At 37.9% G+C, this 11,382-nt stretch overlaps 1 non-coding gene across 1 annotated transcript; it reads right to left on the bottom strand.

The window, feature by feature from the left end:
* Positions 1–4,831: 4,831 nt before the first annotated feature.
* LOC131645333 (small nucleolar RNA R71) lies at positions 4,832–4,938 on the bottom strand. The gene has a single exon (XR_009296962.1). It is a non-coding gene; the product is annotated as a small nucleolar RNA R71 (small nucleolar RNA).
* Positions 4,939–11,382: the final 6,444 nt, after the last annotated feature.

Below are 11,382 nucleotides of genomic sequence, written 5' to 3'. Positions count from 1 at the left end.
AGATTTGCATGCTTTATAAAATGATGAGAAAATATTGATATAAGCAAAGGATAGTAGCGCCATGATTAAGGATATTAGAGGAAACGTAAAAGATTTAAGACAACAGTTACCAATGACTCGTGCCTCAATAGCCTGCACACGTGACCTTTCAGAAATTTGAAACACGTGTTCAACTTCTTGGGTTAGCGTGATACAACTGTTTTATGTAATGAACTTCTGAACCAAATTAGAAAATGAACTTCTCAACCAAGCAGGTCAGATGTTTCTAAATGGTTTCACTTCCAACTTCTAAAGAGTTATGAATTAGATAGTTCATTTTAGGCAAAAGAATGTTCTAAAGGCATTTCAGATATTTAACATAACTTTATTCTGGACAAAATTTCATACTAATATTTTTCAGAATGAATTTGAATCTATCTTCAGAAAGAGGTTTGGTGAAGATATCAGCCCATTGATGGTCTATACCAACGAAATTTAAACTTAGTATCCCTTTTTGAATATAGTCCCTAATGAAGTGATGCTTAATTTCTATATGCTTAGCTTTAGAATGTAAAATAGGATTTTTTGAAAAAGAAATTGCTGAAGTATTATCAAAGAAAATAGGAATCTTACGCTCATAGATGTGATAATTTTCTAATTGACTTTTCATCCATAGCATCTGAGTGCCATAACCTACAGCAACTACATATTCTACTTCTGTAGTTGATAGTGCAATTGTAGCCTGCTTCTTGTTGTACCAGGAAATCAGATTCTTTCCCATAAACTGACAGCTTCTAGAAGTGCTTTTACGTTCCACTCTGTCTCCAGCAAAATCAACATCACAATATCCTACCAAGTTGAAAGTTTTGGATTTTCTATAAAGCAATCCAACATTAGTAGTACCTTTTAGATACCTCAGAATTCGCTCGACAGCAGTCAAGTGAGATTCTCTAGGATTTGATTGGAATCTTGCACATAAACATACACTAAACATAATATCTGGTCTATATGCAGTTAGATAAAGTAGAGATCCAATCACACCTCTGTAGAGTTTCTGATCTGCTTTCTTACTTACCTCATATTTTCCCATAATGTATGTAGGATGCATTAGAGTTTTAGCTTCTTTACTTTATGATAGATGGATTTTCTTCAGAAGTTCTTTGACATACTTTGTTTGATGTATGTAAGTTCCTTCAGAAGTTTGATTAATTTGTATTCCCAGAGTAAATTTAAGTTCTCCCATCATACTCATTTCAAATTCTGCTTGCATGGACTTAGCAAATTCTTTTCCAAGAGAAACATTACAAGTTCCAAATATAATATCATCTACATATATTTGACAAATTAAAATATCATTTTTAAATGTCTTACGAAATAAAGTTGTGTCCATTTTTCCTCTGGTAAAATCTTTATCTAGAAGAAATGAACTTAATCGTTCATACCAAGCTCTAGGAGCTTGTTTCAGGCTATATAAAGATTTCTTAAGTTTAAAAACATGTTGTGGATATTTTGAATCTTCAAAACTAGGAGGTTGATGGACATAAACTTCTTCTTCTATGTAACCATTTCAGAATGCACTCTTAACATCCGTTTGATACAAAGTAATGTCATATTGAGCAAAAAAGGAAATTAATATTCTAATAGAATCTAACCTGGCGACTGGGGCAAAGGTTTCATTATAATTAATACCTTCTTGCTGACTATATCCTTGTGCAACCAGTCGTGCTTTGTTTCTAACAACTTCTCCTTTCTCATTTAATTTTTTTCTGAATACCCATTTTGTTCCAATGATATTAAATTCATATGGTCTTGGAACTAGATCCCATACATCATTTCTAGTAAACTAATTCAGTTCTTCTTGCATAGCAATAATCCAGTCAGTATCTTGAAGAGCTTCATCAATAGAAGTTGGCTTAACCATAGAAACTAATCCACATAGAGATTCTTGATTGTTTCTGAGAAATGACCTGGTTCTAATGGGTTCATCCTTCATTCCGAGTATAACATCTTCTGGATGTGCTAAGGTGAGTCTAGAAGATCTTTTCTATGAGGTTTCCTCAGAAATTCTCAAATTCTCCATAGATGATGTAATTTGAGGATCTTCTGAATTGTCTTTTGCTTCTGAGTCTTCAGAGTTTGTAAGTTGAACTTCCATATCTGCAAAATTTTCAACTTGCTTTGGCTTTTGATGGCAAAGCTTATCATTAAATATGACATTGATTGATTCTTCAACAATCAGAGTTTCTGTATTGTATACTCTATAAACTTTTGAACATTCAGCGTATCCAAGAAGAAAGCACTTTTGTGCCTTAGAATCAAACTTGTTTAGAAGTTCTTTAGTGTTCAGTATATAACAAGTACATCCAAAAGGATGGAAATATGGAATATTGAGTTTTCTGTTCTTCCACAATTCATAAGGAGTTTTTTTTAAGAATAGGTCTTATAGAGATTCTATTATGAATATAACATGTTGTGTTCACTACTTCTGCCCAGAAATGTTTAGCCAAATTGGTTTCGTTAATCATGGTTCTGGCCATTTCTTGTAATGTTCTATTTCTTTCGTTCTACAACTCCATTTTGTTGGGGAGTTCTAGGACAATAGAAATCATGAGAAATGTCATTTTCTTTAAAGAACTTTTCAAAGAGACTGTTCTCGAATTCTCCTCCATGATCACTTCTAAGCTTTATGATTCTAAACACTTTTTCATTTTGAACTTGGTTACAGAAATCAAAGAACACAAAATGTGATTCATCCTTGTGTTTTAAGAACTAAACCTATGTCCATTTGCTATAGTCATCAACAATTACCAATCCATACTTCTTGCCTCTGATTGATGCAGTTTTCACTGGTCCAAATATACCAATGTGCACAAGTTCTAATGGCCTAGAGGAAGAGACAACATTTTTTGATTTAAAAGAGGGTTTTGAAAACTTTCCCTTTTGACATGCTTCACACAAAGCTTCTGAGTTGAACTTCAGATTGGGAAGTCCTCTGACCAGATTGAGTTTGTTAATCTGAGATATTCTTCTCATGCTAAGATGTCCCAATCTTCTGTGCTAGACCCATTGCTCATTGTTAACAGACAGAAGACAAGTTACTTTGTGAGTTTTAAGTTCAGAGAGATCGATTTTATATATGTTGTTCTTTCTCTTGCCAGTGAATAGGATTGACCCATCTTTCTGACTGACAGCTTTATCAGACTTTTGATTAAATATTATGTCATAGCCGTTGTCACTTAATTGACTTATGGACAACAAGTTATGTGCCAATCCTTCTACTAACAGAACAATAATTATGGAGAGAGAATTACCATTTCCAATAGTTCCAAAACCGATAATCTTTCTTTTTTTGATTTCCTCCCAATCTAACGTCTCCACCAGATTTAAGCTCTAGGTTTTGGAACATAGACTTTCTTCCCATCATGTGTCGCAAACATCCAGAGTCTAGGTACCATGACTGGTGTTTCAACTGTGCTGCTAAGGACATATGCAACATGTATTATTTTCTCCATAGGTACCCACATCTTTTTGGGTCTTTTGGTGTTAGTGTGTCTAAAGTTCTGTTTGAACTTAGGTCTAGCATGAAAGTTTTCAGAATAAGAAGTGTATTTAATGTGTGTGACCAAATTCAAATTGGGTGTGTAAAGGTTTATATGTAATAACCATGTCATCAACAGGTTTAGTTTGATATCGTTCTTTCCCTTTGGGTGTTTCATAACTAATTCCTTTTCTGTTGTTTCTGCTAACACCATATATCATTGAAGTCATTTTGCTTCTGTCTATGCTTCTATTAATTAAACTGTTTCCAAAAAGCTCTTCTAAAATCTAATGGGATGGAGAAAGCGTACATTAGGATTAGGATAGTAGTCTGAATCAACAGAGCGAAAGTTTGAGACGAGGATTTTTAATCAATGGAATTAGTAAAGATTTTTTAATTTAACTATGCAAAAGCCAATGGACCTTCGGATTACCTTTAGTTAAACGAAATACATACTGATACCTGTCTTTTATTATTATTCTTTATTTTCCCACAATCACTTTCCCTTAGGAACAATCGAAATTTTAGTACTCCTAGCTTTACATAGTAACCTTAGATAACGGTAGATCGATTCATAGTCCCTGTGGATTCGATATCTTTTAAAACTACACGACACGACTGTGCACTTGCAGTTATCAGATTTATAGACACGTAAAGTCGCGATCAAGTTTTTGGCGCCGTTGCCGGGGACTATTTAAGTCGATATCGTAACTCACTGTTACACCGTAGAGACTAGGACAATTCTTCCCTTTCTTTCTGAACGATTGTATGCCAAATACTCGTTCAGACGGAGGAGACTTAATACAACGAATTAACGAGATCGAACGTTTCATTAACGTTAAACGTCGAGCTCGCAATCTTCCCGAAGTAGCAGAAATTCCGATTAATCAGGAATTGATTTTTACTGATCAAATTAATCAAATCATCCCGAAGTTAGAGATGGCTGCTATTCGTCCTCTTAGAGACTATGCCGCTCCTTCGCGCGCTGAACCGCATTCGAGTATCGCACCACCTGCGATTGAGGCAAACAATTTTGAACTCAAACCTTCGCTGGTCCAAGCTGTTCAACAGAATCAATTCTCTGGAAGCCCTGTAGACGACCCCAATCTCCATTTATCCGTGTTTGTGCAATACGCCGACACTATCAAAGCCAACAACGTTAGTTCCGAAGCTATTCGATTACGCCTTTTCCCTTTCTCCTTGAGAGATAGAGCGAGAGCGTGGCTTCAATCCCTGCCTTCCAATTCCATAACTACGTGGGACGAATTGAAAAGAGTATTCTTAGCTAGATATTTTCTGCCTAGCAAAACTGCTATGCTTAGAGGTCAAATCAACGGATTTACCCAGAAAGATAACGAATCACTCTTCGAAGCTTGGGAACGTTACAAGGACATGCTTAGAATATGCCCTCATCATGGACTCGAACCATGGCTGATCATCCATACTTTCTATGGTGGTCTCTTATATAACACTAAAATGACTATAGATGCCGCTGCTGGCGGAGCATTAATGGATAAACCCCATGATGAAGCATACAAACTCATAGAGAACATGGCACAAAATCATTACCAATGGGGTGGAGAACGAGCCGCTCTAGAGAAAGCCCAAACCAAAGGAGGAATGTACGAAATAAGTGGTATAGACCGCGTTAACGCTAAAGTAGACGCTTTAACTCAAAAGATCGAGAACTTAACCATCACTCCTTCAGCCACCGCTGCCGCTGTAACACCTAACTGCGAGATTTGTGGATTGACTGGACATGTAGTTGCTGAATGCCAACTCTTGACTGGAGTCCCATCTGATCAAGTAAATTACGCTCAAGGAAACCCTTATTCTAACACGTACAACCCTGGATGGAAAAACCACCCGAACTTTTCTTATAAGAACAACAATGCGTTGTACGCGCCTGGACAAGCACCTGCTGTACCACCTGGCTACCAAAAAGCGCCTGTAGCTGCTCAAAACACCCCTAGGAAGTCAAATCTAGAAATCATGATGGAGAACTTCATAGCTTCCCAACAACAAACCAATAAGGACTTCCTGAATCAAAACATCCACAATAGCGAGCAACTAAAACAATTATCGAACAAAGTAGATGCTTTAGCTACGCATAACAAAATGTTAGAAACTCAAATCTCACAAGTAGCTCAACAACAAGCACCTACTGCTGCCCCTGCTGGCACGTTTCCTGCTCAACCTCAACCCAATCCTAAAGGACATGCGAACGCGATAACACTACGAAGTGGAACGAATTACGATGGACCCATAAATCCTAGAACTCAAAACGTACCCATGTCACAACAAGAGCCAAAGGAAACCCAAAAGAAAACAACTGACGGACAAACGGCTAAGAGTGATGAGAACAATAACGAAGTGGAACCCGAAAAAGAGAAACCTTATGTTCCACCACCACCTTATAAGCCACCAATTCCTTACCCTCAGAGATTAGCTAAATCAAAAACCGAAGCGCAATTTAAAAGATTTGTAGAACTTCTGAAGCAATTAAACATAACCATACCGTTCACAGAAGCCATAACTGAGATGCCTTCGTACGCTAAGTTCTTAAAAGAAATCTTATCAAACAAAAAGAAACTCGAGGATAACGAAACTATAACGCTTACCGCTGAATGTAGCGCTATCATCCAAAATAACATGCCTCCAAAACTGAAAGACCCTGGTAGTTTCTCTATACCCTGCGTAATTGGAAAAACCATCATAGAGAAAGCCTTGTGCGACTTAGGAGCTAGTGTTAGTTTGATGCCTCTTTCGACCTGTAAGAAACTCAATCTAGGCGAGCTTAAAGCAACGAGAATGTCTCTTCAACTAGCTGACCGTTCAGTTAAATACCCTGTAGGAATGTTAGAGAATATCCCTGTTCGTGTAGGTCAATTCTACATCCCAACTGACTTCATCATTATGGATATCCAAGAAGATTCTAACATCCCGATCATATTAGGAAGACCATTTTTAGCAACCGCTGGTGCAATTATAGATGTAAAGCGAGGAAAGCTTACTTTCGAAGTAGGAGAAGAGAAAATAGAATTTATACTTTCCCAATTCCTAAAAGCACCTTCTATAATTGACACATGCTGTTCTGCTGACATAATCGACGAGTGTGTCAAAGAAATAAAATCCGAACCAAATAAGGAAACCGAGACCCTAAGAATTCCTATGCCGCCAATTCTTGAAGACGACAACTGGCGTGAGGAATATCAAGATAACCACCTGAGTGAATGCTTAGCCTTAACTCCCGATCCTATACCTGGACCTAAGAAACCTGCTATAGAACTGAAGACACTTCCTACCGATCTTAGATACGAATTTCTAGACGAAGAACTAAACCGACCAGTTATAGTGAACGCCAACTTAGGACGAACCGAGACTGAAAAATTACTTAATGTCCTAAGAAAATACCCTACCGCTTTAGGATATAACATATCAGATCTGAAAGGTATAAGCCCTTCTCTGTGTATGCACCGCATTATGTTCGAAGACGATAGTAAAACCTCTAGGGAACATCAAAGGCGAATAAATCCTATTATGAGCGATGTGGTTAAAAAGGAAATCCAAAAACTGCTAGAAGCTGGAATAATATATCCTATATCCGATAGTAAATGGGTTAGCCCTGTTCACGTCGTACCAAAGAAAGGAGGAGTCACTGTAATCACTAATGCAAAAGGAGAATCTGTAGCACAACGTACCCAAACTGGATGGAGAATGTGCATTGACTATAGGAAGCTAAACAAAGCTACCCGAAAAGACCATTTCCCTTTACCTTTCATAGATCAAATGCTCGAACGCCTAGCTAAACACTCGCATTTTTGTTATCTGGATGGATACTCCGGATTTTTCCAAATTCCTATCCACCCTGACGACCAAGAGAAGACCACATTCACCTGTCCTTATGGTACATTCGCTTATAGACGAATGCCTTTTGGACTCTGCAATGCACCCGCGACCTTCCAAAAATGCATGATGGCAATATTTGCCGATTTCCTAGATGGAATAATGGAGGTCTTTATGGACGACTTCTCTGTCTGTGGAGGAAGTTTTGAAACATGTTTAGAAAACCTTGAAATGGTACTTAAACGATGCGTAAGCGTAAACCTAGTCCTTAATTGGGAAAAATGTCATTTCATGGTTCGACAAGGAATTGTACTTGGACACATCGTATCCGATAGAGGAATCGAAGTTGCTAAAGCAAAAATCGAAATTATCGAAAACCTTCAACCTCCCAAAACCGTTAGAGAAATAAGAAGTTTTCTAGGACACGCTGGTTTTTACCGACGCTTCATTAAGGATTTCTCTAAAATAACCAAACCCTTAACTGAACTACTTATGAAAGACGCCGAATTTATTTTCACCGATAAATGCACTGATGCATTTGAAACGCTTAAACGAGCATTAATCTCTGCGCCAATTATGCAACCTCCCGACTGGAATGAGCCTTTCGAAATAATGTGTGACGCAAGTGATTATGCTGTAGGAGCCGTTCTAGGACAAAGAAAGGATAAGAAACTACATGTCATATATTATGCGAGTAGAACCCTAGACGAAGCTCAGATGAATTATGCCACGACAGAAAAAGAATTATTAGCTGTCGTATTTGCATTAGACAAATTCCGTTCTTACCTGGTAGGAGCCAAAATAATCATATACACTGACCACGCCGCCATTAGGTACCTCCTAACCAAAAAGGACGCTAAACCAAGACTTTTGAGATGGATCTTGTTACTGCAAGAATTCGACCTGGAAATTAAAGATAAGAAGGGCACTGAAAATGTCGTAGCAGATCACCTCTCTCGTTTGGAAAATCTGAAACCCGAACAAGTACCAATTGACGATGATTTCCCTTATGAAAGACTCATCGCCCAATTAGAAGCAAATGAATTTGAACCGTACCGTCCAAACTCTGAAACCAACAAATTAGCAGAAATAGCTTTAGCCCGATCTGACGCACCTTGGTATGCAGATTTCGTAAACTACCTAGCTGCTGGTGTGCTTCCTCCTGATCTAAGTTACCAACAGAAGAAGAAATTCTTCCATGACCTAAAACATTACTATTGGGACGACCCACTCTTGTTCAAAAGAGGCCCCGATGGAATCTTTAGACGTTGTGTACCCGAAGAAGAAATAAGAAGCATAATTACACACTGCCATTCTGCACCGTGTGGAGGACACCATAACACATCTAGAACCTGCGCCAAAATCCTTCAATCTGGACTCTTCTGGCCCAACCTGTGGAAAGACGTTTATTTTGCTGTACTAAGCTGTGATAGATGCCAACGAACTGGAAACATTTCAAGACGCGATGAAATGCCTCAAAAAGGCATTCTAGAAGTAGAAATATTTGACGTCTGGGGAATAGACTTCATGGGACCGTTTCCGTCGTCATTTGGAAATCAATATATACTCGTAGTCGTCGATTACGTTTCAAAATGGATAGAAGCTATAGCTTCTCCTACAAACGATACACGAGTAGTTATCAAACTTTTCAAAAACGTCATCTTTCCTAGGTTCGGTGTGCCAAGATTGGTAATTAGCGATGGTGGTTCCCATTTCATTTCAAGAATACTTGAGAAACTCCTTCGAAAATATGGAGTGAATCATCGAATAGCCACACCATACCATCCACAAACAAGCGGTCAAGTAGAAGTATCTAACCGCGAAATAAAACAAATATTGGAGAAAACTGTTGCTATATCTAGGAAAGATTGGTCAACCAAGCTAAATGAAGCTTTATGGGCTTATAGAACAGCTTTCAAAACTCCAATAGGAACTACCCCATTCAAACTCGTTTATGGAAAATCATGCCACCTACCGGTAGAGTTAGAGCATAAAGCCTACTGGGCTATTAAGAACTTAAACCTAAACTACACTGCCGCTGGTGAGAAACGACTTCTAGACATAAACGAATTAGAAGAACTTAGACAAGACGCTTACGAAAACGCCAAAATCTATAAAGAGCGAACAAAAAAATGGCACGACAAGCGTATATCTAGGAAAAATTTTAGCATAGGCGATAAAGTACTTTTATTTAATTCTAGACTAAAATTATTTCCTGGTAAGTTACGATCTAGATGGTCTGGCCCTTTCAAAATAACTAACATATTTCCAAGTGGAGCGATAGAAATCAAAGGAGAAACCGTCAAACCTTTTGTCGTAAATGGGCAACGTCTTAAGTATTACCATCATCTCGAACACGATGAAAACATCGAAGTTTTTAAACTTGACGAACTGCCCGCTCTTTCGAAAAAATAGTTTTCTATTTTAAAATCGTCGAGCTTACGACATTAAACAAAGCGCTTGGTGGGAGACAACCCACATTTATTTATTCTTTTTATTTTTTTTTTATTTTATTTTTAACCTTTAATTTTCATTTAATTATTCTATTTTTAATTATTCTAAATTTTAATTTTCTTATTTTTCGTACATCTTATAATAATTATTATAATTATAGCTGCTTTCTTAATTCGAGAAAATACTTCCTTTTTATAATTATAATTATTATTATAACTTGTTTTATTTAATTTTATTTTTTTTTTAAAAAAAAAAATGAACACTAGCCTAGTTCTAACTTAATCTTAATATTTTCAACTTCTAGGTTTTTCACTTAACTACTAACTACGATGCAAGAAGTTGATAATATGGAAGTTGTGTTCCGTGGTAGAGGACAAGAAGCAAGATTTAACAAGCTGGCTGAAAGACACATGGAGTTGACTTGCTATCCTCACCAACCAACTATGGTGAAACTTGGTATCGAAGAAAGCATCCTACACCTGCTTAACCAAATTGGTTGGACTGGTTCTCACTTGTTCCGCAAGTTTAGCACTTACCGGAAGCTCACTCTGGAATTCTTGAGCTCCCTGACCTATCTTCCAAACTGTGGAAAGGGCTGAGAAAAGGAGTTATTCTCTTTAGACTCTTTGGTATGGAGTTTAATTTCTGCATCCGAGATTTTGCTGAAATGTTAGAACTACCTCATGGACCTGATGCATACGCCAAAGTAGCTGAAGAAAATCTTCCATACTGGGAGTTGGAAAAATACTGGGGCAAGATCACTGGAAACGACAACCCTGAAGAGAATGAATTTCAATCTGAGAACATCCACAATCCTGCTTTCCGCTACTTTCACAAGATCCTTGCTCACTATATTTTTGGAAAGCCTGATAATGTCACTGAAGTTACTAGAGAAGAGTTATTCATCATGTTCTGCACCACTCAGAATCGCCCGGTCAATGCCATCGCATTCATGCTAACAAACTTCGAGCGCATCACGCAAGACGAAGTTTCACCCATTAGGATCGGCGGATTTGTCACTATGATTGCTAATGCCATAGGAATGAGAGTGCCTTTGCTTAGATTGACACCTTATGGTACCCATACCTCTATGGACATCAATTTCTGCTTTAATCGAGGTATCATCGGTAATCATGGACCTGATCGTTTTGAATTGCTCATTGATAACAAAGTTTGGTATCAGTTCACCTTACCGAATCCTAGGACGAGTGTGCACAACCCTACCAACTGGCTTTACTATGGTCAGATTCCTGAGAGAGAGCCATCACCTGAAACTCCTCAAGCTTATGAACATTTTGATGAGGAAATGCCTGCATCTGAATCTGAACCTGAAACACCTCCTGGTTACTATGAACCTCTTCCTGTTGATGAACCCATTCCTGATTATGAACCTCTTCCTGTTGATGAACCTATATCCGAGTATGAGCCTGAAACTCGTTCTGAAAATTCCGTTGATGATTACACTGTTGATATGACTGATGTCGAGCTCGAGCGACAACAACCTGCTACATCTACCGCATCGGTGAATCAAAGAATGCCTAATCTGAATACGCACGAGCAAGCCA

The sequence above is a fragment of the Vicia villosa genome, linkage group LG1 (genome assembly GCF_029867415.1).
Source record: "Vicia villosa cultivar HV-30 ecotype Madison, WI linkage group LG1, Vvil1.0, whole genome shotgun sequence".
Taxonomy (NCBI): Eukaryota; Viridiplantae; Streptophyta; class Magnoliopsida; order Fabales; family Fabaceae; genus Vicia; species Vicia villosa.
Note: the sequence above shows the minus strand (reverse complement) of the source record. Positions and strands in the feature narration are given on the sequence as shown.